The sequence below is a fragment of the Triticum aestivum genome, chromosome 2A (assembly GCF_018294505.1).
Source record: "Triticum aestivum cultivar Chinese Spring chromosome 2A, IWGSC CS RefSeq v2.1, whole genome shotgun sequence".
Taxonomy (NCBI): Eukaryota; Viridiplantae; Streptophyta; class Magnoliopsida; order Poales; family Poaceae; genus Triticum; species Triticum aestivum.
This window is the reverse complement of record NC_057797.1, coordinates 257,666,072-257,672,071: the sequence shown is the minus strand read 5'-3', so window position 1 is coordinate 257,672,071 and position 6,000 is coordinate 257,666,072.

Sequence of the window (6,000 nt, the reverse complement as noted above, 5' to 3'; positions counted from 1 at the left end):
GACCTATATACTAGAAGATGGGCAATGGAGGTGGGCTGGGCTGAACACAATACACTAGGGCGCTCCTGGGGGCCTGTTGCGCCCTTGTATCTTGTGGTCACTAGGTGCTCCGTCTCCAGTAGTTATTTTCTCCAGTTTTTTAATATGTTCCAAAATAATTCTTCATAAATATTCATCTCATTTGGAGTTGTGTAGAATAGGTAACTCTGACGTAACTTTTTTGGGTCTAGAATTGAGTTGCAGGCATTCTCCCTCTTTGTGTAAACCTTGGATATTATGAGAGAAAATGCATTAGAATTACTCCATAAAGCATTATTATGTATAAAAACATTATAAATAACAGTAGGAAAACATGATGCAAAATGGATGTATCAGGGTGTGGAGTGGTTCTCCTACTGGATTGATAACTTTGGTTCTTAACTGAGGGAAATACTTATCTTTATTGTACTGCATCATCCTATCCTCTTCGGGGAAACCCTAATGCAGCTCACAAGTAGCAGCGTGCGATGGTTAAATCCTACCAACCCCCTCCATAGTGTCGCGGGATATCCGTGGCCACCTATGAGACCAAGAGGCCCCTTGCTGGTTCGGTAGGGGACGTCGTGTAGCACAAAGAGCAGACCAGCGCACGACAGCACGATAGAGAGCAAACAAGCAATTTACCCAGGTTCGGGCCACCACGAGGCGTAAAACCCTACTCCTGCTCTGGTGGATTGATGGAGAAATGGAGGTGGTGAAGCATAGTACACTTGCCCGGCAGGGATTGCCTTATGGCAGTAGAGACCACACGCGTATGGGGGTGTGGGTTCATCAACTTTCCAACCCTTTCTATGGTTGCCATGGGCCCCTTTTATAGATTAAGGGGTCACCACAATGGCAAAGTAGTCATTATGCACTGATATGATAGCAAACAGTGCTATCATACCTAACTCTGCGGGATGACAGGGTGCATTAAATGCACCGCTCAGTGTCGCATCACTGGTTGCCCGACAAGGCTCGCCGGGCTATCTTGCTAGCTTCACGCATGTTCCCTTGACACATCACCGGACGGGTGTCATCTATAGGCTTCTTCTGTAGGAAATGGCTGCCATGTGGCGAACAGCTGCCACTTAATCATCTTGCGGCTTGACACCGCACTGATTGACGATGTGGGTCACACATGAGTGGTTGGTGGGGTGGTTCTGCACCCGTGATCCCGGCAGACCTTACCAAGGTGCCTCGGTTCCTGCTCCTTGCGGTGGCCTTGCTCCTTGTTGGCCTCGCCTGCCCGGCAAGGGAGGCCCTTCTCTTGCCGATATCTTGCTCTTCTGGCTCAATCTTGGTCTCTCTGGACTACGTGTTGGTTCTACAAATTTCTTGTTCCTTCAATTAGTGACTTGGGTTGGTGCTTCAATCTTCATCTCGTGCATGTGTACAGTCTGGGCAACAGACCCAGGGTTTGTTGCACCGATAGAAGCCCCCGGGCCTGCCCCGAACGCGCTGCTGAGCGTCATCGGGGTAGGGCCTAATAAATGCACCAGCAAGGATGTTGAAGTGGTTGGCCCCTTGAGTTTTCCGTTGTTGCTTCATCATCCTTGATTCCAGGCCAGTTTCCGGTTTGCCCATGCATGGTGTAAGGCCAATTGTGGTGGGGCTACTCCAGTGATGGCCCGTGAATGACTTTAATGCACGGGGTAGAAACCGCCAACTTACTCTTCCCACGGCGCGCCCTTATCCTTAGCCATGCATGGGGTAGGTAACGGAGGCACATGGCGAGGGAGAATACCTTGGAAAGGGCCCTCCCGTCTTGAATTGGTGGAGGAGGGTGGTGGTCACCAGTGGATGGAGCAGCTGCCCTTCCCCGCCCGACCTATAAAAGGGAGGGTGAAGGAGGGTGGAGTCACCCACCTTTGTGGTCCTCCTCTCCTAATATTCTGTTTCTGCTAGTCATGTTTGAGAAGGAAGCCTGGGGACAGCTCCTGGGCTCTGGCTCGAGGCATTTGTTGCCTCATGCCAGTGTTGATGCTTGGGGAGTGAGCCTGGTCCTTGGCCTGGTGAGTCTTTTAGTATCTTCAATGCTCGTCCGGGAGGAGGGCCCGGAGACCATTGGCAATTCCAGCATTGCCCCTCCCGGAGGTCTTGGGGCCGACATCGACGAGAGGTGGGCCTTCCTGCCCAGCAAGGTGGGGCGCGGCACACCTCGAGCCCCCTAGACGTTCTGGCTGCTTGTTGTTTCTCCGTTGGAGGCGTCAGACCGGAGTCTTGGTGGTTAGGAGAAAGCAGGGGAAGACGGAGAAGGCGGTGGCAAGGGGTCAGGTCGGAGTACGATGGCGTGGATGCCTTCGCCTCCGACCGGTGTCCTGTCACCTCATCTTCCTGCTCTTCCCCTCCCTCCCCGGCATCATCATCACTAGCCTCTTCGGGTGATAGCCGGGGAGGGATGTTCTCTTTGTGCCTTCTCCTCGCATCCCACTGGTGCGCATCGGTCCTAAACAAATCGTTTTTAACCCGTTTCCACGATGGCATTTGGAACCGTCACCAAGTGAGTGTGTGCGATAGCGTGTCCTTCGCACACGACCCAGAAATCATCGAGGTTAGGCCCTCTTGGGACCTAGGCTGGGGCCGTGTGCGATCAGGCGAGGCATCAAAACCAAATCATTTCCATAGGTATGTACATCCCACATGGTAATCCGAGAAAATCATTTCCATAGGTATGTACATCCCACATGGTGAATCCCAGAAAACATTTCCGTTCGTATCTATATCACACACAGTCAATCCAAGGAATGTGATGTTCTTATGTACATCCCACACAGTCAATCCAGGGAACACGTTTCCGTTCGGACGTACATCCCACACAATTTTATGTGTAGGCTCGTGTGTGAAAGGTGTAACTATCACACACGGTTTGCCAAGGTTAACTGTTTGCTTTTATCAACTATATCACACACGATTTGATGAAGAAAACTTTGTGGCATTGGGCTATCCATCGCAAGCGCTTTTTCTGCTAGAGCCGTTTGCAAAGGTCCATGACACATTTAGCAGGTTTATTAGTTTACAATTAATAATTTCAATATTACGCAAATTCACATTTCATATCGTACAGCTGTTTGCCAATTTCATATCAGGCACATAAATATATTATAACATCACAGTACGGTAGCTACATGAAAACAACACAATACAACATATAGCTAGTTCAACTTCATAAGAACAATATATCCATTTCTCTATTTGAGATCATCCAGGCTCATCTTATCCACCTCTGCTTTCAATTCAATAAGAACCTGTTTTGCACGGGCCAACTGGGAAAGTGCCTCCTCCTTCGCCAACACCATCTTAGCAAAGTTTGATATAAAAAAAATCTAAGCTCATTCTCCACCTTCAACTTTTTATCCCGCATCTTGAAATATGCTTCAGCATTGACAACACTTTCTCTAAGCCTACGTGTGTTCTCTTCCTCATACATGCTCTAGAGCTTCGCTAGGCACATCTTCAAAGACTGTGGCCACTATTGATCAACCCACTCCAAGTAAGAACACTTCCGTTCATCCTATAATATTGAAAACTAGATCAGTAACAATTGTAGGGGAAATAGGTTTATAGCAACATAGAAAATCACCTATGCTTTTTTTGAAAATCTGAAGAAACATGTTAATTATGACATATCTTCTCAAAAAGATCAAATGTGCAAATGAAATAATTGGTACTGAGACAACAACCAAATTCTGGAACATCAGAAGTAATAATTAAATACAACGACGCTACAAGTTCTTACACATGTACAATAAATAACAAATTGAACATTTTATGAGGAAGGTAAATATAATTGCAACAGCATAGTGACAGTGTTTGGATGACAACGAACTGATATTAACAGGTGTGTACATGCACAAATTCAGTAACATAGAACTAATAGCACTAAGACCGTCCACTATGTATGCCAAAACTGGGGTAAAGACAACTGTTGCTACATCTCGCACAGGTGCCCTGTACTGGTGAGCCGATCTAGCGGAAAAAAATCAGGGACCCGGACTCCGGATCATGTAGTTGCTCCGATCCCTAGTTCCTTCGTTCCATAAAGATTTAGTATTTTACTGCTAGGCTGCTTGGATGTGTGGACCAAAGTTGGCTGCACAAACTGCTGAAGCGGTGCCAAATAATTTTCTAATGGCACCGTTGATGAGATGGCAACAATTTAAGATAGTAGGTACAAACTTTGACACTGTCTTAGGATGTGTTTGGCTGACGGTGTGGTATGAAGGGTTGGGACCGTGACAGTGTTTGAATCACATATAACAAATGATTTGTAACAATGAAATAGGGTCTAACCTTCTCTACACATGCCAGAAACTTCCTCCCACTATCCATAGAATCAAACAGCATGGAGATTGATGGTGACAATGAGAAGAGAGATCTTCAGCCACCACGCTCCATTCATTGCCGCTGATGGTCTTAGGAAGCTACAAGAGGAAGAAACGACTCAAATCGACCGTCGGGTAAAAATCCTTCATTCCAAGTCATAGCCCGAGAGAGAGAAGAGAGGCATACCCGGGTGCTGAAGGAGTAGTCGCCGGAGGAGGAACCGCTGGGGATGTCTTTGAAGAAGACTATGGCGACCCCGATGGTAGGATGTGTGACGACGAGAGCGAGGAAGTGGTTATAGCTTAGCAAGGAAGGAAGGAAGGAGAAAACAGGGGAAATGTGACTTGGTGTCGGGGAGGAAAGGAGGTGGGGAAGGGGGGAAGGGGGCGGGGGTAGATATTTTGGTGGTAGGAATTTTTTTTGGAAATGTGGAGGGAAACTTTGCGCGCGGTGCCACTGGACCATTCACTTTGAACGATTGTGTGAATCGCAAACGATTCTTCAGCTTTACGCGCATGAGATGACTTTAATAATTTAAATTTTGGTGGAAATTTCCTCGGGTACGTCATTGCGTAATTTAAGATCGCTTGCTAATTTGGGCGCACAAAAGAGCATACATCAGACAGACCACACTTACTGAATCGAGCAATTTTAGTAATTAAACAGAGCCAGTTGACCTAAACATTTCTAAACAAAATATTAGTATTAAAAACAAAGCCTAAGTACGTATAATTTTAACAAATCCACCGCTACGCCGGCCTATGCATCGCCGGTGTGAGATGAGACGTCGATGACTTATCCTGGCGACATGTCGCTGTTGGTGGACTCCGCGTCCCCCCTGCTGAAGTCTATCATGTCCTCTTCCTCGTCCTCGGCGCCACCCTCAAGGTTTTAGTACTCGTAGTTGTGGCTGCGCCAGAGGTCGCGGTGGTTCTCCACAGCCGATTCCTCGATGGACAGACTCTTCTCTACCTCGACCTCGGCCATGCGCAACTCCTCCTCCCGATGCTCCTCGATCTCCGCCGCCTCCTGCATCTCCAGCTCCCGCTCGGTGACCTCATGAGGAAGCAGGTGCTCCATGGCCACCATCGCCTTTTCAGACGTGGGTTGCATGCTGGAGTCCGAGGTGGACTGGAATATCTTGGCGTGTGCATTTCGATCATGGCGTGGATGGCCTCGACCCAGGCCAGGGCGACATCAGTGGCCCGGACGGCAGCTCGAGCGCTCTGGGCGTTTGCAGCCACCGTTGCAGCAGTAGCTACAGCCATCTCGGCTACTGCTGCTGCCTTGACGGCTGCCGCATATGCCCTCTCAGCGGAAGCGGCCGCGCTCAATGCGGATGCGGCGGTACTCTCGGTTTAGGCGGCCGCGCTCTCGGCGCCAGCGGCCGCGCTCGGGGGGACGCGGCCATCGTAAGGGCCTTCACAAAGTGTTTCCACGGCGTCATCTTTTGCAATAAGGGGGTGCAGGAATGGGGGTCGGGATTCGTGGATTCGGGGGTTCCCGGCACTGAAGCAGATGAGCTGGCGAAGCTGAAGGTGGGAGACTTAAATAGACCCAGATATTTTCATCGCAAACGAATCCTCTAGAACAACTATGTGTGATGTTGTAGATATTTTTCATTAGGTGTGAAAGGCGAATTTGGAGTACAGTGGC